The sequence below is a fragment of the Leptonychotes weddellii genome, chromosome 7, assembly GCF_054177405.1.
Source record: "Leptonychotes weddellii isolate Sample4059 chromosome 7, ASM5417740v2, whole genome shotgun sequence".
Taxonomy (NCBI): Eukaryota; Metazoa; Chordata; class Mammalia; order Carnivora; family Phocidae; genus Leptonychotes; species Leptonychotes weddellii.
Window position 1 is genome coordinate 100014687 of NC_138375.1, and position 20824 is coordinate 100035510.

At 42.5% G+C, this 20824-nt stretch overlaps 1 pseudogene; it reads left to right on the top strand.

Moving 5' to 3' along the window:
* The first annotated feature begins 5901 nt into the window (after nucleotides 1-5901).
* Nucleotides 5902-7460, top strand: LOC102748608 (tubulin alpha-1B chain-like; annotated as a pseudogene).
* The last annotated feature ends 13364 nt before the right edge of the window (nucleotides 7461-20824 follow it).

The window sequence follows — 20824 nt, forward strand, 5'->3', positions numbered from 1 at the left end:
AGATTGGGAAACTAAAGGAGCATGACACTTCATGGACCTGGGGGCTGTGGAACAAATCAATAGTCAATATATTTGTTCCAAAAACGTAAGTAGTAAAAGGGCGCCTGGGTGGCTCAGTCGGTTGAGTGTCCGACTCTTGATTTTGGCTCAGGTTATGGCTGTGAGATTGTCCCTTGTGTTGGGCTCCGTGTACAGCAGGGAATCTGCTGGGGATTCCCTCTTCCTCTCCTCTCTCTCTCTCTCTCTCTCTCTCTAATAAATAAATCTTTAAAAACCCCACAAAACATAAGTAGTAGTTTCTGCCTTCTCCCTTCTACTTAGCATATGTAGCCAAGGCAAGGCCGTTTTAGTTTCTCTCTCAGACCACTAAGTTAAGTTCTGTCGAGAGTTGGGAAAAGCCAACAATTCAACAAATGTTGACTCACTAACTACTCTGTTAGTCAGGTAAGTACTACCTGCTAGGTCCTGTGAATATGAGGGAAAAAATGTGATAGCTTCCTTTGAGGAAGCAGGAAAAATCCACAGCACTTATAAATTATAAAGTATTAATGATATTAATAAAAAGTCTGTATGATGGATGGGGCTGGGGCTGGGGCTGGGAGGTCCACCTCAAAAAAACATTGCAAAATAATTAACCTTCAGTCATGTTTCATGGGGGAGAAAGGGATGTGTTTAGACCCAAGGAATTGGAAGGCAATGCATAGAAATCCTATTTCTGTTTATCCACAATGTCAGTGCCCCATTATAAAGCATTTCATGTGAGAAGCAACTGAGTAGGCCAGTAATCAGCAAGATTATTTATTATGAATATCTGGAGACTTAGGTAAGGCTGATATACTGAAGCTCATGGAATTTGCTAACTTGTTACTCGGGAGGAAACCAGAAGATCATAACTTGAAGAAAAAATAAAAATTACCATAGGAAGAAAGTGATATCAGAAATCTTGAGGGCTCTCTTAAAGAAATTGAGGTCTGTAACTGGAACCCGGAGTCAACTGATATTGGTTAAGAGCTTTAATGAGCTCTGTGCTAGAAAAACTAATGAATATCAGCCTTTCCAAGGAAGATGGTAGGAAACAATCCTGATAATCTTCAAGTGGAAAAAATAAAGGCAACATCCCATGCTGCTCTTAAAGCCACTATGTCCAAACCTTTTCCCCCCTCATTTAGATTTAAATTACAAACTTCTAAAAATGCCCAAGAGACTTTTTGTTTGAAAGTTTTGTTAATGACTGGATTCCTTTTGATAAAAGTCCAGGCAGAACCAGAGATCGACCTAATGGACCAGATGTGAATCAGAGACTATGGTTTTTAAGAATTATGTAGGAATGTCATTCCAACATCAAGAGACCAAGGGTGGAACAGTGCAGGGCTCTGTGCAGTGCATTCCACGGCGGAGGCTAGAACTCTGTAAAGCCGAGGGTAAGTAGCTTGTAGCCGAGCAGTAAGGCAGGAAAGACCCCTGTCTTGCTGGAGAGAGACACTGCTCTGGTTGCTACTGCACTGACCACTGTTAGAACTTGGGCACATGGCTTAGGTATTTTGACCTACGTCCTAGGATTTTTAAAATTCAAGAGTGGGCATGTATGAATATGGTACCAGGTAGCCTTTGTACTACACTGAACCGCAGGTATAATTTATGCTTAGTTGTCTCCAGTCCAGAGGTTTGCATATCCACTAAGAAAGAATCAGTTAAGAGCCAAAAAGGGGAATTTGAAGGATTCTAAGCTATAGGATCTTGTCTTTGTTGTGTGGCAATTCAACCAGAAGACGAAGAAGCTTATCTGCTCTCAAGTGTGTGCATAGGTGTGGGGTGCTGGGGAGAGGGGGGTATCCCAGGAAACAAAGGGAGTTACTAGCATAACTAAACCAACTAAAGAGCCTTAGAAGCATGAATGAGGATTCTTTCATGTGGCCATGATTTTCTTGCATTGTTCAAACGCTATAAATTGAACCATGTATTTTTTTTCTGTGGAAAAAAAAAAGAATTCAGTGACAGTGTTTCACAGAATATCTTTCAGCAACACCATCTCAGGACTAATTACTATTTTTGGAAATTGAGGGAAAGAGGTCTTGCCTGTATGAAGAACTGAAAATGCACATAATATCTTGGGAGGACAAAGGCTATTATTCTGTCATATTCACATACACAGTTTTGCTGTGAAAAAATTACAAGCTTTTCAAAAACAGAATGCATGGTCACTGCAGGTGAGGTCACATGTAAACAAAATGCAACTTTCTGTCTCAGCTAAGTTGTCCCTACTGAGGTCAGAGGAGAACCAGAGGGAACGGAGGGCTGAGACCCAGATGAGTGAAAGGTGAAGATTTTCAGGAAGGGCGTGACCAGCCCTGTCACATGCTCCTGGCATGACAAGGGGTTGACCACTGGATCCCGCAACATGGAGACATGATGCCCATGATAGAAACTCCAACCAGAGGGTTGGAGTGGGTTCAAAAGAGAACAGGTGGGGAAGTGAACATACCAAGTGAAGACAACTCTTTGAAGCTTTGTTGACCATTTATTATTACACCAGGGGAATTGCAGTGGAGCATTTTATGACCAGGGAACTGCCTTCTTTGAGATCTGGGTGTCATTGCTTTGGAGGTCATGGAGAGTCAAGGTCATTTGTGATTTAATCATTCAAGATGGTGCCTTCCTAGAAAGTTGACTTTCCTCAAAGAAAGTTTTTCTTATTTGAATGTCTTTTCTGACAAAATGCATCATGGACTACAATTTCAAAGCTAATGACGTTTCCTTCCCATATGACCTTGAGTTTTGCATTTACTGATTATAAAAAAAAAAAGAGCTGGTTGGCTTGATTTGGTGCTGGGCAGGATCCCACAGAGAGCATTTCTGCCAGAGAACCTCTCCACCCTTGACTTTCTCCCATTAGTTTCCTGAGAGTTTCACTGAGTGTCTGGTAACAGCTCTGGTTTCCTCCCCTGCCATGTGGTAACCCTGGTCTTGGAACACATTGGCTCCCTGGGTGGTGGGTGGTGGGCAGGAGGGATGAAATTGTTGTGCTTCAGCGTCCCCTTTTCCTGAGAGGACTTTCACAGCGAGGGAGTCTGTATTTTTAGAATTAGCGTGTTCTGTTTCAGTGTTGTGAACATTCATTTTAAACCTACTATATTTAGTAAAGGTTTAATTATCCACGTAGGGAAACTAGTTTCAAGCTCTCACTTTTCGTTCCTTCCTCATCAAAACAGCCCCCTACAGCTGAGAACGGCAATTTCACCTACACCTGGGGAGGGCAACGGACAGGAAAAATGGCGCTGCTGGAGCGGGGTGTGCGCAGAGCAGGAGCGGAAGCCCCTCTCGGCGTCCCCTAGCCCTGCGCCAGTCCCCCACCTCTCACTGGGTCTTCACTGCTGCAACACAGCCTCTCCGGCCTGGGGCTGGTGGCGCTGGCTCTGTGTTCCAGTGCCGGCGAAGTCTCTTCCCTTCCTACACAGAAATCATGACTAGATTTTTCCCAAATGACACTCCGGTAACAGGATCTCTCTGGGCCATTTACAAGTATATAGGATGTTGGGAAGCTGTGCATGAAATGATGACATTTCTTGGAGTTTCCCGAGATCCCGTTCATTCCTCTGTTTCCTCGCTCACTTCTGGCAGGGCCTTCAAATTGGAGTGCTGAGTTAGGGCATTGCAGGTGGAAACGGGCATGGATGTGTTTGGTGCATGGAGGCTTCTGGTGGGAGATTGAGCAGGTGCCAACTGACACTAAAAATGCTCTGAGACATAAATATAAGATGCTACACACTCACTTAGTCTTTCAGCAAATATTTATTAACTGGTTGTGGGATAGCCATGGGGTCTGGAGCTGGTTTAGTAGGAGAAATACAGATGGATATGTTTTAAAACATATTCTAATAAATGTATAATTACAGAGTGAGATCTCAGAAGAAAAGAAATGTCGTAGGCCTATGTAACAAAGGAGGCTCAGGTGATTGGGTCAGCGAAGGGAAGGATGCTAGGGCTGAGATCTCTAGTGGTGCTCCCCAGACTTACTGTGATTATGAGTTGCCTGGGAATCTTGTTAGAATGCAGATTCCTACTCTGAATCTGGGGTCTGAGGAAGGGACTGAGGTTCTGCACGTCTAACCATCTACTGCTGATGCTGCTGGTACGTGGATCATGTTTTGAGCTCCAAGGGCTCTGAAGGGTAGGACATGACAAAGCACTGGGTGTTGGGGGAAATGAGTTTCACAGGGAGGGACCAGCATATACAGAGTCTGAACAGTGCTTCTTCTCATCCCCCTGCTGGGGTCCTGGCAAAGTAACTGTTCCCTCCCCTCCCATGGTCAGTTCTCAGGATATGGGTCCCCCTGCCGGCATATTTCTCCTCTTTAAGGTGGCTCTTTGCATTCACTTGAAACTTTACCTTTTGTAAATACTGGGGCTTTTATTTAAAAAGACATACTGAAGATATTTTTCCACTGCTTCTTAGAATTTGCCATAAAGAAAAAAGAACAGAAATATGAATGTCACCTTTGATAAAACTGAGGACGATCCCCCAAAAGATAATCTATGGGGAGAGCTGGCCATACAGTAAAGATCAAATATGGCTGCCGGAAGACTCCCAGGGGCGGTGTTTGCGGATATAGATCTCAGACATGGTTGGCAGGAAAACATTTTCTTACATAGATGACACTCTGAGGGGCAAAGCCAATGATCTCGGCTTTGGAATCATAGGAATGGCAGCTGTTTGTGGTGGTGGAGGGGAACCAGATCCCTCGGCCCTATTTCATCGCACAAAGAAATGGGAAAAGCAGAGGTGAATTAAAACGTGTAGAAATGCCATTTTTGTCAGTCTCCTGGTGAGACGGGTGGACTAGAGGCGAATTATGTCCTACTCTCTAGTTGCCCATATTTGTTGGCTGGGGAGAGAGGTAAAAGCTGAAATAAGTTGCATATACAGCCTTGTCATTACGAGTTTCTCCCCAAACCCTGGAGAATGCCTACTAGCCTGGAACTGCTCACCCCCTTGCCAATGTGAACCAGTTCCAAAGTCCAGGAAGGATGCATGTAATTGGCAAATGAACACACAAGGCAAACAGCACAGGTTCTATGTAAAGATAGTATAAGACAAAAGGAGGGTAGGGGACATGGGATCTATATGGCAGAAGGGGATCCTCACAAGAACAAGTAACCACCAAGATGCTGAAAATGGTGACTAAATACAAGGCTACGAGCTAAGACAACTTAATGAAACCATTGAAAGCAGAGCAGTTGAGAGCTTGGGGAAAGTAATAGGGACCTGATGGGTGGGGATGAAACAATTTGGAAAGCTCAGGAAGGAAGCAGAAGAGAGAAATGAAGCCGTCCTTGAAATGCAAGCATGCTGGAATAAACACAGAGGAAGACAGGCACCACTGACATCACGGATGGGTAGGTGAACAGGATTAAGAAAAGCAAGCACAAATCAACTAGAAATGAACAAACTTAGAATGGATTAAAGAGAATATGAAAGATATGGAAGGCAAAAGAAATGCAACATATGCATTATTGGTATCCTTTAAGAAGAAGCCTGGAGATAAGAGTAAAGTGCTTCAGGAAATAAAATAAGACTTGAATCTCCAAATGAAAAGGCTGCCCTGTGATCCAGGAAAAACTGATACACAATGAACAACACTGACACATTTCCAAGTTTTTCTCAATACTGGCCTTTAAAGACAAAAAATCTTCCATTTAGGCAACAAAAAGCAAACTATCAAAAAAGGGGGGGGGATCAAGCTGGCATTATAACAAAACAGACTACACGTTGGAATATCAAAAGCAAGAAAAGAGAATCCTAACGTAAAATATGAGTACAAGAGTGCGTTACCTACCTGGACTCTTAGCTTGTCGCAGAGGGTAACCCGGACCCGGTGTCTGCTCCTGTCACCTGTGCCTGCTAAAGCTGCAGCCGCCATGCGCGAGTGCATCTCCATCCATGCTGGCCAGGCTGGTGTCCAGATCGGCATTGCCTGCTGGGAGCTCTATTGCCTGGACCCTGGCATCCAGTCCAACAGCCAGATGCCAAGTGACAAGATCACTGCGGGAGGAGATGACTCCAGCTCCTCCTTCAGTGAGACAGGTTCTGGCAAGCTTGTCCCCAGGGCACTGTTTGTAAATCTGGAACCCACTGTCACTGATGAATTTCACCCTGGCACCTCCTGCTAGCTCTTTTACTCTGAGCGGCTCATCACAGGCAAGGAAGATGCTGCTAATAACTGTGCCTGAGGGTGCTACGCTGTCGGCAAGGAGATCACTGACTTCGTCTTGGATTGAATTTGGAAGCTGGCTGACCAGTGCAGGGATCTTCAGGGCTTCTTGGTTTTCCACAGCTTTGAAGGCAGAACTGGTTCCAGGTTCACCTCCCTGCTGATGGAACATCTCTTGGTCCATTATGGCAAGAAGTCCAAGTCGGGAGTTCTCCGTTTACCCAGCCCCTCAAGTTTCCACAGCTGGAGTTGAGCCCTACACCTCCATCCTTACTACCCACATCACCCTGGAGCCCTGTGATTGTGCCTTCATGGTAGACAATGAGGTCATGTATGACACCTGTCATAGAAACCTCTATACTGAACGCCCAGCCTACTCTAACCTTAACTGCCTTGTTAGCCAGATTGTGTCTTCCATCACTGTTTCCCTCAGATGTGATGGAGCCCTGAATGTTGATCTGAAAGCATTTCAGACCCACCTGGTGCCCTATGCCTACATCCGCTTCCCTCTGGCCACATACGCCCCTGTCATCTCTGCTGAGAAAGCCTGCTGTGAACAGCTTTCTATAGCACAGATGACCAATGCGTGCTTGGAGCCAGCCAACCAGATGGTGAAATGTGACCCTCACCATGGTAAATACATGGCTTGCTGCCTGTTGTACTGTGGGGACGTGGTTCCCAAAGATGTCAATGATGCCGTTGCCAGCATCAAGACCAAGCACAGCATCCAGTTTGTGGACTTACCCTCCATTGGCTGGCTTCAAAGTTGGCATTAATTACCATGGTTCCGTGGTACCTGGTGCAGAACTGGTCAAAGTACAGAGAGTTTTGTGCATGCTGAGCAACACCACAGTCATTGCAGAGGCCTGGTCTTCCCTGGACCACAAGTTTGACTTGATGTACGCCAAGTGTGCCTTTGTTCACTGTATGTGGGTGAGGGCATGGAGGAAGGAGAGCTGTCTGAGGCCCATGAGGACATGGCTGCCCTTGAGAAGGATTATACAGAGAGTGGTGTGGATTCTGTTGAAGGAGAGGGTGAAGAAGAAGGAGAGGAATACTAATTACCATTCCTTTCAACCCTGTAGCTTGTTACTCTCACAACTTTAGCTTCAACATTAGCTGACAGGCATTCAAGCTTTTTGGTTAGATTGTCTTCACTTTTAACTGTCATCATGTCTTACTTTTCCATGGGTACCTGTAAGATTTTTCCATCATGTCTCAAAGTAAGGCTTTAAGAAAGAAAAAAAAAAAAGGAGTACCCAAATTTGACCAAACATATGACCATAAAAATAAATGCTAATTGTCCCACTCACCTATTAAGAGACCTAGATTTACAAAGAGAGTGGAATCCAGTTATGTGTGATATAGGAGATGTGTGTAAAATAGTGAAGCCCATAAAGGCTGAAGGTGTAGAGAGTTGGGCAGACTTTGCTGTAGCCTGAATCTTGGCCCCCTCCCAATTCATATGTTGAAGCCCTAACCCCCCCCGTGTGGTTATGTATTGCAGATAGGGCTTTTAAAGAGTGATTAAGGTTAAATGAGGTCAAAATAGGGGGGCCCTGATCTGATAGAGCTGGTGCCCTTACAAGAAGACAAAGAGACACTAGAACATTGTCTTTGCCATGTGAAGACACAGAAGATAGAAGTCTCCAAGACAGGAAGAGAGATCTTACCAGAATGTGACTTTGCTGGTACTCTCATCTTGGATTTTCTAGCCTCCAGAACTGTGAGAAAGTAAATTTTTGTTGTTAGAGTCACCCAGTCTGTGGTATTTCTTAGGGCGGTCCACTAATGAACATAGATTAAAAAGCAAGTACCAATGGAGTGAAGGAGAGGGAGAGAGAAAGAAGCAATCATACCTATATGGTTGTATTCAGAATAAAAAGCATTAAATTAGTAAAAAGGGCACTTGATAATAGTAAAAGATGGAACTCATGATGTAATGTAATTTAATGTGATAAAAAAGTTGTCAACCACAGTGCCAAAATTAAAGGAAACAGGAATAGACAGAAAAGCTTTAATAATAGAAAACTTTAATTCCTACCTCTTAACACTGACAAAGTAAAAAAAAAAAAAAAAAAAAAGCAGGTAAGAATATGGACTCTTTGAATGATGTAATGAGTAAGATAGCTTTTATAGATACATATTAAGCCATATGCTCAGAAAACACTATACTGTCCTTCGATGTATCATTAGAACAGTCACAAAAATTATATATAAGCTGTAAAGAAAATTACAATCAATTCTCTCAAGTAGAAATAGACAATATTCTCTGACAGTGCAATGAAATAAAAAATTAATAATAAAGATAGAAGAAAAAGCCACCTTAACTTTTGGGAACTAAAGAACACTATTTAAATTCTTAAAACTGAAATTGCAGAATATTTAGAAAACAAAAATTAAAACAACATATTGGAGACAGATCTTGAGAAAGCAGTGCTTAGAGGAAAATTCATAGCATTAAATACTTATAATTAAGAATTAAATTAAGTGAATTTAAACATCCAATACCAGAATTTATAAAATAATGTGCATTAAAGAAAATATAGTAAAACATTAATAAATATAAAAGCAAACGTTAATGAATTACAAGAATTTTTAAAATGGCAAAACTAAAGTCTACAAGCTGCATCTGTATAAAATATTCAAACTGTTGGCTGTACTTATTTTTTGGAATTAAAAAAATTTTAATTTCAGTATGGTTAACATACATTGTTATAGTTTCAAGTGTACAATATACTGAATCAACAATTCCATATATTACTCAGTGCTCATCAGGGTGAGTGTACTCTTAATCCACATCATCTGTTTTACCCATCCTCCCATCCACTTGCCCTCTGGTAACCATCAGAGTCTATCTTTTGGTCTCTTTCCCTCCCTCCCCCTTTGTTCATTCTGTTTCTTAAATTTCACATATGAGTGACATCACATGATAATAGTCTTTCTCTGACTTATTTTGTTTGGCATTATACTCACTAGCACCATCCATATCGTTGAAAATGGCAAGATTTCATTCTTTTTTGTGGCTGAGTAATATTCCATTGTGTGTGTGTGTATATGTATGTATGTATATATGTATATATATGTATGTATGTATATATGTGTATATATATACCACATCTTCTTTATCCATTCATCAGTCGATGGACACTTGGGTTGCTTCCATAATTTGGCTATTGTAAATAATGCTGTAGTAAAGAGAGGGGTGCATGTCCTTTTGAATTAGTGTTTTTGTATTCTCTGGGTTGGAGTAAAATATACTTAGCATAAATTTGCCATATTAGTGGCATACAATTTAGTGTGGCATTAATTATATTCACAGTGTTGTACAACCATCATCACTATTTATTTTCAAAATATTTTCATCACCCTAAACAGAAACTGTGCCTATTAAGCAATAGCTCCCCATTCTCTCTCCCCCCCAGCTCATGGTAAATGCTAATGTCCTTTTGACTCCATGAATTGGCCTATTCTAGCTATTTCATCTAAGTGGAATCATATAATATCTGTCCTTTTATATCTGGCTCATTTCATGGAGCATGATGTCCTCAAGCTTCATCCACTTGGTAACATAGGTCAGACCTCCATGCCTTTCTATGTCTGAGCAATATTCCTTGTATGTATATATCTCGTTTGCTTATGCATTCATCTGTTGGTGGACACTTGGACTGCTTCCACCTTTTGGCTACTGTGAATAATGTTGCGACACTCATTTATTTTTGCAAGGAAAAAGCAGAAATGGATGAAATAAGAAAACAAGAATTGAGAAATAATCTCAGAAAGTTAAAGGAGCTGATAGGAGATTTCTTTGGTCAACTATAGCCCAAAATAAATTTTTAAAAACTTGGATACAAATACTTAATTTCTAGAAAGGGTAAAGTTCTAAGGTTGGCCCCAGAAGGGTCTGAAAACTTAAAGAGATGAATTATACTAAAAAAAAAAAAAAAAAAGAAAGAAAGAAAAGTTGGGGGCAGGCTGCCTCTCTCCACAACTACAAGGTACAATTTACAAGGTTCCCTGGTAAGCTCTTCTGATCTTAATGAGTTGATTACTCCATTGCTTTTTAAACTTTTCTAGATAAAAGTCACTGGTTTCTTTTTATGAGGTAAAGGTGACAAAAATCTGCCATGGAATGACAATAAAAAGAAAGAAAATTATAGACTGATGTCTCTTGTGACTATCAATGAAAAGGTCTTCAGTAAAATATTAGCAAACAAGATCCAGAGTGACAATAAAAGAAAAATAAAACATGACCGAGTGAGGTTGATTTCAAGAAAGGCAGGTTAGCTTAGTATTTGGGAAAATTACTGATAGAATTCACCACAGTAATGTAGTAAAACAGCAAAAGCAAAATCATGTGCTCACACCCATTGCTGCTGTGTATCTTATAAAAGTAAAATCCATTATTGATTATGGAAAAACACCTCATAAAATAGAACTAATTTTAAGTCCGCATATTTATCTTACCTCCCAAATCATCTCACACTTAACAGGCAAATAATAGAGACATTTGCATTAAATCAGGACAAAGATGTCACTCTCATCACATTATTGAGCATTAATCTTGAGGTACTTGCCAACATTTTAGATTTAAAAAATGAGATATACAAATTGGAGAGGAGGAGGTAAGATAACCATATTTGCAAATAATATGACTGTGCCTAGAAAACAAAATTCACTGAAAGATCACTGCCAGAAGCAATCAGCAGAGAATGGAGTAGTGTGGCTTGATTTAAAAAAAAAAAAAAAAATCAATAGTCCTTATCCATACAAACAACAACAGTTGGTGTCAGGATACAATGAAGAAAAGGACCATGTGTCTAGAGAAGCTGATCGTGAAGTTCCCATGGAAAAATAAAAGGGCAAGAACAGCCAGGGAAAGTCCTGAATCCAAACAATAATGAAAATGCTCTGATGAACATATATTATAAAGCTAAAATGATTAAAGCACCTTGGTACTGCGGAAAAGGTAGTTACATCAATGGGACACAAGAGAAGTCTCATTGCTTTTTGTGGATCACAAAAAAAATTTGAAAACTCTTCTGTGTGTCTTATATAAATGTTCATAAAAATGTGTGTATATACTTGTGTGTGCATAGAACAGTTTTGGAAGTATATTCAAGAAACTAACGGTTGTTGAGTGGCTGGGAGATAGAGGTGGGAGGGGTGTTATATTTCATCGTATTTTCTCGTCTAACTTTTGAATTTTCTACCATTTATGGTATTATCTCTTCACAGATGTTACTCTTTTTTTTTTCCCAAAACCAACATAGGATATGAATAAGGTAAAAAAATGTTGAGGGTGGGTATGGAATGATGTGCTTGGATCACTCCAGCAAGGGCTCTGAACTGCTGAACTCCCAGACCCAAACACCTTAAGAGAGACTTCACAGATTCATGCCAGAGTGGACACATTGACATTAGAGTTTCATCATTTTCCAAGTTTCCCCCCCTCTGGCCTTCTATCCTTCCATTCAGTTTCCAGTTGGAGGCCAGAGAGTGCCTTGTTTGTGGGGGCTTAACCCTTACCTCCATGAACTCCACTTAGCTGAAGCTGGTGCTCCTTTCCTGATAAAACCCAAGTAGTGGTCCAATAAACACGTAATGAGTGTTTTGCAGACACAGCTTGAAGCTAAGTCCCCTATGTTCCTCTTGATAGACTCCTGCCCCAATCCCTTTCTGTATGGAAACTCTGGAGGGGCCCACATCCCTGTCTGCTGGCCAATCTCCAAGACAAAAGGAAGTCGTCTTCTGAGAAAACACTACAATTTATTGGTCAGCAGGAAGAACGCTACAGGTGTATTTGACTTTGGTTTTAGATGGTAATTCAAACATGGGTGTGTGGATCTTGCCCTTTACGAGTATTCCCATCTGCAGGGCCTTTGATAAGTAGTAGGGGAAGTGGCTAAGCTGGATAAATTCCAGTCTTGAAGTTCCTTTCTTGTCCTGTCCCCTTTGGGAGAAGGCTATGTAAGCTAAGAGTGGCAGCTGAGTCTTGAGTCAAACATTTGCTAAGACTCTATCATGAACACAGGTCTGTACTCGGTCACTATGTACACACTTGTACTAGGAAGAAAGAGGGCTCCAGGATGAGGACTCGCCCCGAAAAATGCCCTGCCACCAGTTCCTTAAATTGAAAATCTAAGGTGAGGAGAACTCAGAGTGTCTTCAGCTTGCCAGAGCAAGAGGACCTCTCCACGGGCAGCAGGAATAAAACCTGACTTTTGGCTTGGGGAACACCCAAAAAAGTCCAAGCTCTTGTGTGCTCAGTTTGTGACTTTTTTTTTTCTTTTTTTCTTTTAACAGAAAACAGTTTGTTGTTTTAGCCACCAGGCCTTTACGTTTGTTATAACTAACTGTGAAAGAGCCTCATTTCAGCTTCTTTCCTAAAATGAGTTAAACACCAATTAGAAATCAGAAACTTCCTCACATGAGAAAAATTGCACCTGCATTTTCCCCTTTATATTGTGTTGATATTTCACTTTAGGTTCTGATAGCCAAAGGTGCCAAGATAAGCAATCTGACATGTTTAATTTATTGTGCTCTTTACACAGTAGCAAAAATCCTCTTCCTGAAAAATCATTTTGCCTAAGTCTCTTTTCTTTCTCAGATCTACGTAGCTGCGCCCGCCATCGATTTCCCACAGCAGGTTATTCTAAGCCCTCACTGTCCTGTCTGTTTCCTCTCCTCCTGGCAACCTTCCTCTCTATCAGCAGGATTCCTGTTTCTCTTCAGCGCCAACTAGCTGTGTGGCTAAGAGCCAGTCGCTTGACTCTCGTGGTCTCTTTGTCCTGGGGTGTCTCGGAGGCAGGGTGGAGGTGTCCTAGGGCATTTGAAAATAAAGCAGCGGAAAAGCTGCCCTTGAGAGTAACCTGCACTGGGCGGTTTTCCCCATGACTGAGGAAGGAAAGCTAGCGGTGAGCAAGCTGATTCAGTGCTAACATTGTTGCCACATGATCCAGGGAAAAACATGTCTCTTTCAAAATAGAAACAGATTTTTTTTTTCCCCCCAGAGGTACTCCTGCATCCATCGTTCCTTTCCTCTTCATACTGAATTGACTCCAAAATTTCAAATAGCACTAGAGGAAGGCATAAGATTTTTGTGGCTTCCCAAGAACTGCATTTTTTTTTTTCTTTTGAGTGACTTAAGGATTTCTAAGTTACTTTCCAGCTTGGAAAATCATATGACCTGTGAACATGTGCCTTTCCTCAGCTCAAGAAGCCATTTAAAGCAGACTTATCTGCTTTATGCAGGCTCTGCTCACTCCCCTCGACAGCCATCTCCTCCATCTGAAATATTCTTCTTTGACATTTCTCACAAACCATGAGCCTCCTGGCTTTCCTGCCTGCGATGAGCAATTCCATCTGGACTGGACCACTTCACGCAGCCTGGGAGCCTCCTTATCTTTAAGGTATGGGGCAAAATGTAGATGAGCGTAGCCACGGTGGTAGGAAGAGTAGTATTAGCGGTAAAAACAAAACTAAGACTTGGTGTGGTAACAGCAGCTCATGTTTGTTGAGCTCCTTTTCTGTGCTAGGCATTCTGTGTTCGTTATCTTACTGATTCTTCACAACAACCTGGGAGGTGGGTATTATTATTCACCCAGTTTTTTCAGAAGGGGAGACTGAGGCATAGGGAGGGTTATGAAACTTGGTTTTAAGATGGTGACTAGTGAAGGAAGGCTTGCAACGGAGGCTGTTTGACTTCCACCACCCACGCTTTTACCGCTGTTGAGGAATAGTTACATGTTCTTGTTCGTGTTGTTTTTAAGCTGTGTCTGTCCCATCTCTCTCATGAGACTCCTGGAAGGCAGGTCGTGTCTCCTTTCATACCCCGTCCCAGTGCTGTAATAATAACTAAGCGAGTAACTTCTTGCTGCCATTACCTCTTAGGGGAAAAGAATTTTCCAGTTAGCTGTAACTGGGCCGGTTCCCTGATTCAGATGAATTTTCCCCAATAGCAGAGTACATGCCCCAGGCCATCGGGGGGATGTGGAAGGTTTTGAAGGTTTTGTTCAAGTTGCTTCTCTTTGCCATTCCATGGCCATACTTCTGAGTGTTTGAATTGGCTAATAGGGAATCTGATATGAAAGATACGGACCACTCACTTAGAGTTATGTTAAGAGCTAATAAAGATTTTAGAGTCATTTCCAACATGATAAGATCAGTGTCCTGGACTGAGCTATTTGGTACATCAATTTCAGCTTGTTTTAATGGCCTTTGGCCTCCTGCTTAATGTCAATTGAGGCAACAGATTAACTCCCCATAAAGAGTGGCTTGTCACGTCTTGTTGCTTAATTCTGGGTTTTATGGAGAACTAGGAGAGATATTTATCGATTAAAACAAATGACTCTGTTGTGTCCTCTAAAGCCGTTGGGGTCAATGTCTTCCTTTAGCATCTGTAAAACTTTCTATGCAATCGAGTGATCAACAACTATATCTTGATGAGAGTGGTGCTGATTCTGGAACAAGTGTTAATTTTAGAGGTCTTAAAAAAAAATCACAGTCTTGAGAGTAGTCCAGTTATTAAGTGATGTTTTGGTTGTATTATGTCAGAGGGAAATAAACAGGAAGGAACATTTTAATAGTGTAAAATTTCTCTGAGATGTTAAAGATTGAAGAAGGCCACAGTTGGCCACTCCTTTCTTTAAATCGAGATGCAACATGGCACTTGGTTTCTTACTATCTACCTGGGTCAGGAAGAAGCTGTGCCTCCTATCGATTCTTCACCTGTCCTCTCATTCAGAAAAATTTGACAACTTCTGGTTTTACTTCTCTCTTTCAATCTTCTACCACTTTTGGAAAATGACTTTCTGCCTGTCATGTAAGAATAAGGCATCCAAAGGGAGGAGAGGACAAGATAAGTGTGGGAGTTCTCATGATTACTTCCTCGCCCTGGCCATGGGCACTGGCTCCCCACTTGTTGGTTTTCTGTTATTCTGACTTTGTGTTGCACAGGTCTGTTGGATAGTGAGTAAGTAACTGAGTGATGGACTCATGCTATCTAGGTTCCATTCCACTGTATGCCATTGGCCGAGCTTACCTATAAAATGGGGACAGTAGTCCCTCCTGTAGATGGCTGATGTGAGCATTGATGCTAAGCACCCGGACAGTGCCTAACTCCTACCGCATGGCCCCTGGTGCCTGTGATGACCATTTTCTTTACCTTTGAGGTTCTGGTCTCTTGGCCTATGATCTCTACCCCTTTTACTATATTCTACATAATGTAGTCAGATGCATCTTCAAACAGTGCTGCTTTGATGTTGTTGTTGTTGTTGTTATTTTCTGGTTAAGAAAAAAAAGAAAATTCACTGGCTTCCCATGGCTATGAAATCAAATTCAGATTTCTCATCGTGGCATTCAGGGTCTTCTATAATCTCACCAGAACCCCTGGCTTTGACTGACGTTCTATCCTTCCACTGCTGAGGATGCTTTGAGTTGTTGCCACTAGGCTGATGAGCACCCTGGTGATTCTGATAAATGTGGTCTCAAGCACGTTTTGGGCAGTGTTGCTTTAGTGTTAGCCAGCCTGCTCCGTCTATGGTATTGCTTTGCCTGTTCAGTGTATACATCTTATTTCTCTAAATGTTATTTGCCTCAAAGGCAAGAACTTGGTCTTTGTATCTCTGCAGAAAAGAGTTAACATAGCCGTCCTCGGACTGCTAGCCTTGGAAAGGCCTGATGGCAAGGTTGGCTCTTGGCTGGTGTCTAGGAACCTGGTTCTCTGAGTGCTCTCAGTCCACAGTTAACTGATAGGTGTGGTGTGTTGTGCCTAGAGTTTTGTGCACAAATCTAACTTATGCTTGAACACCTGCTTCCCTCTGGGAGTCTGGAATTTTTTAATGTGCTAGTCAGAAAGTACCTACATGACCAGCAGTAAAAAAACCTTGGGCACTGAGTCTCTAAGGAGCGTCCCTAGGCTGAATCCTGGCACACATGTTGCTGCATTTTTGTTGCTGGGGGCCGTGTTCTGTCTGTGACCGCTCATGGGAAGGAAAGAGCATGAGGACATCTGTATATGGACTCCTCCAGGCTCACCCTCTGTCTTCTTATGATCTGGCTGTGTATTCTTACTGTACTGCTGTATAAAGTCTTAGCTGTAAGAACGATAAGCTGATTTCTGTGAGTTCTTGTAGTGAATGTCCAACCGTCGGGGTGGTCTTGGGTCCCTTGACATAGTGTTCTTTCCAAAACAGTTCTTAGAGTGGGTGCTCAATAAATATTTTGTGATTAAGTGTCCTGAGTCTCATAACATTGCAGATGCTTAAACAATTCAAACTCTTTTCTTTGTACCATTTCGCCTGTTCTTTTCAGCACATGTAAGTTGTATCTGTATATGAAGAGGCCAATATTTGTCATGCAGGATAGATTCACCGTGTGCTTGCCCTATCTACCGAGAATTGTTCTGGTTTTGCTTATTCATTTTCTTTTCCTTCCCCACATTTCAGGCATGGTTTGATATTGCCAAACCAGTTCTTTTGGGCTTTTGAGATGTAGAATCAAGGGGAGAGATGGAGGGACAGAAGGAGTGAGCTTTGGGGACCAGATCTAGAAGAGGTGTTCAGTGGGGGGAATCTGAAGAAGAGCAGTGCATGAAAGAGCTCGTGTGAGGTCAAGTCACCATATGAACAGAAGAGGGTTTTATGAATTGTTGCTGTGCACTAACCTCCCTGTAACACTGCTTGAGAAAGGGAGAAAGAGAATTCGTTGTTTGGGAATTACTACTGGATTGCTTCTGAATTGTTTTTCTCTGACAGTGACCCATGCCTAAGACCAAATCATGGTTCACAATTGAGGTTTTCAGGTTTTCATAGATTTGGCTTGGGGATAGGAACTGTTGCTTTTGTAGTTCTGAATTCCATGTCTAAATCCTCAGTAAGTTCTTCCTCCCTCCCTCCCTCCCTCCCTCTCTCTCTCTCTCTCTTTCTTTTTTTTTCTTTCTTTCAGGTTCTTGATGACACTGAATGATTGCTTCATTCCCAACCATGTATTGAATACTTTTGACGTGCCAGGCACTGAGTGTGGGGATACAGAGATGAACAAAAAGAAGTCCTTGCCCACATCACAGAGGGGAGCCTGACTTTCACACATGCATTTCCAATCCCATGTGTGAAATATTGGTGGGAGAATATGGAGCCCAGAGGAGAGAATCTCTCAAGCTTAGCTGAGCATTGTTCCCATCTAGGCCTGATGCACAAGGAAAAGAAAACCTGGTCCTTACCTAGTTTCAGTAACAACTAGAAGAGTTTAGAGAAAAAGTACATGGCATGTGTGATGAGGAAGGAGGCCTCTAAGAGAAGGAAGGGCATCTGGGTTTTTTTCTGGAGCCTCGGCCAAGTGTCCTTGCAGCAGAATTCTCTAAGGTCTAAGGTTTACAGGTTCAGAAACTTGATTAGGTTTGATTTGAGTTTCCTGAGAGGGCATCGACTGCTTAGGTGAGGAGTCCTATTAATCAGCTAATGAGACTGATGTGTCAAGGAGAATGACATATTTCTGGTGACAAAGACCTCTGTCCCAGAAACCACAGTACTCATCAGCTTGATCATCACATTCTGTTCCAACTGATAGACCTTATGGCAAACCAGTCAATAACCAGACTTGATGAGCAAGAATCAGGGCTAAAGGAGTCGATTAAATGACCCGCATGTTTTATGCTGGGGTAAAGTGGACCATTCATATCTGTCTTCTGAATAGCCATGGCCAAAAGATGTTAAACTCAAAATCTGATGATCAAGACTCCTTTGCACCTGGGGAAAGCTTGAGTGAGCACTATCTACATTTGTCTCTAAGGCCTCACTTTCCTATGATGATATGAGTGATAAGCATTCTTTTTTGTGTTAAGTCATTTTTTAAGGAGATGTGAATCTTTTTCATTGTACTATAAGACAAGTTCTGTTTCTCTGGCAGCCATTGACCTTAAAGTGACAACACATATGTCCATTCTGATTATTACTTTTATTTTATTGCTATTTATTTATTTGACAGTGAGAGAGGGAACACAAGCAGGGGGAGTGGAAGAGGGAGAAGCAGGCTTCCTGCTGAGCAGAGAGCCCAATGCAGGGCTCGATCCCAGGACCCTGGGATCATGACCTGAGCCGAAGGCAGACACTTAATGACTGAGCCACCCAGGCGCCCCTTGATTATTAATTTTAAAATAGTTTAAATCATGAGCCTTGGAGGGTGTTCTGATGTCCATTTTGGGGGGTTTGGCAGAGGAGGAGCATCCCATAGTACCCATCATGCACCTGCAGGAGGAGGAGCCCAGACACAGGGACCACCTTACATGTCATGGTCTTGAATTTCACTGTTTACTTATGTTGTGCTGGTGAAGTACTTAAAATTTATTTTTCTCACTGTCTAAATATCAATTTCAGCTGCTGGTCTTTACCTTTCTTTAGCGGCTACCTATGTGATCTCCATAGAATTAATTAGCATTAATAATTTTTGCAAATATATGACACTTATTAACTTGGAAGTGCCACCCCTTAGAAAAACATGCCATACAGTGGTTAAAATAATCAATTCACAGACTGCCTATGACTTCTCATTGTATATTTATCAATACTTACTTCACCGACTAAGTGACTTGCCCAAGATCACACACCTAGTTGGTAGTGGAGTTGTCATAACTTTGCAACTCATATTATTTTGTATGTATATTATTGTGTATTTTATTTGTATTATGTGCCAGTATCTCTGAAAGAGAACATATGTTTATTGAGTGCGGTCGTTTGTGTGGTCTTTTTTTTTTTGTACTTTGAGTGCCTAGCATGCAGCCTAGGGGTGAAAAAAAGATTTGTCAGATAAATGATTACATGATACCAATACAAAGGACAAAAACCTTAGGTTTCTTCTTGGTCCTCATGAGATGTTGCTCCCACTTCATCACATAGAAAGAATAAAGAGCATATTCGTTATTCATTCAGCACCTGTTACGCTCAAGGCGATCTCCCAGGTGCTGGACGAACAAAGACAGTATGGGCGAAGCATTGCTGCAAAGATACAGAGACCATAAGGGAAAACACAGAAGTGACTAATGCACATTACAAGTGCCCTAAAGGAGACACAAATGCATGACGATCGCACATGCGAGAAGGGAACTATCACACCTTGTGGGAGAATGAGAGAAGGCTTCTTGGGGGAGGTGATTTGACCTGAATCTAGGAGCAGCATCTGAAGCTCAGAGACAAAAATAAGCTCATAGATTGGAAGGGCAGGGTGGGCAAAGGGCACAGGAGGAAATAGGAAGGTGAATGAGATTTGGAGTGCTGCAGGAGGTCTCCCTTAGGTGGTATGTGAGGCGCAGTGCATGTGTGTGGAGGGGAGTGGAGCAAGAATAGAAGGTCAGGGAAGTTCCTTGGCCATGTTGGCTTGTCCAGGCCCAGGGCCTTGCACTTGGTTCACTCACTTGTATGCTCTTCATGTAGGAGAGTGACTCTGTAGGTTATTAGGCGGCAGGAGGCGGGCTGGTTTTGGGGGGCAGGGGAATGAGGCAGGGAGGTAAGTTGAGAGGGGATTGCAGTGATTGAGGAACAGGTAGGGGGCAGTGAACCACGAGGGAGTAGCAGAGATGAAAAGGAAGGGGCAGTATGGTAGCCTGAGGGTATGACGTGGGAAATGCACGAGCAAGGAGCCATTAACAGCATGCATGTCCTACTTATCACAGCTTGTTAAGACCGTCTGTGTAAACATTGATCTCATCTGCCTGTGAGATCCTACAGGACAGGGCCCATGTAACGCTCATGTACTGAAATGGGCACGGCTGGTGTGTGGGAAATGCTTGTTGGATAAATGAGTGGAAGTTTGGAGACTTGGCGTGGTAATGGCAGCTGAATGTTGGTGGCAATAACATGTTTCTTTGGGGACCTGCTGGAATTTGGGGGTGTGGTCCATTTTTCCGATGCACTTTCTGGAAACAGATGACAGAACTGGAGAACACTTAAAAGCTGATGCTTAAGTGGGGACGAGATAAAAAGAGTGTGTGTGTGGGGGGGTAGTATACTTGAGTTTAGAGAAAATCCAGTAACTTCTTTCAAGATGTCAGGTGAGCCTGGAGAGAAAGTGCAGCATGGCGTCCATCAGGGGAGACAGGAATGTGGAACAAAGCTTGGACAGAAGGGGAGGACTGGGTCGGGTGTGTGGGTGGCGTTAGCCAGTGAAAGCTGGAGGGAAGGAGGAGTAGCCTAATGAGAGGCAGGAAAGGGAGGAGTTGAGCGTTCAGGGTCTGGAGTCAGACTGCCTGAGTTCAAAGGCTGGCTGTCCTCCTGACTCATTGTGTGGTTTCAGGGACTTCACTTTCTCTTGACTCAATTTCCTCTTCTACACAGGGAGGATAGTAATAATAGCTGCCTAAAAACATGTGCAGCCCTCAGAACAGAGCCTGGAAGGTGACAAGCCCTCCGTAAGCATTAATGACTCTTCTTATCGAAACCCACTCTGACTACTTTGTATGTGGGACCCGTTAATCCTTCCTAACTAGGGAGGTGATCTTATCCTCAGGCCACAACTGAGGAAACCGGGGCACAGAGGTAGCATAGTCTGCTCAGATTCACACAGCCACTTAGTGGAGAAGCTTACCACAGAGAGATTCCTCCCCAATCCACCGGGCACCCGCT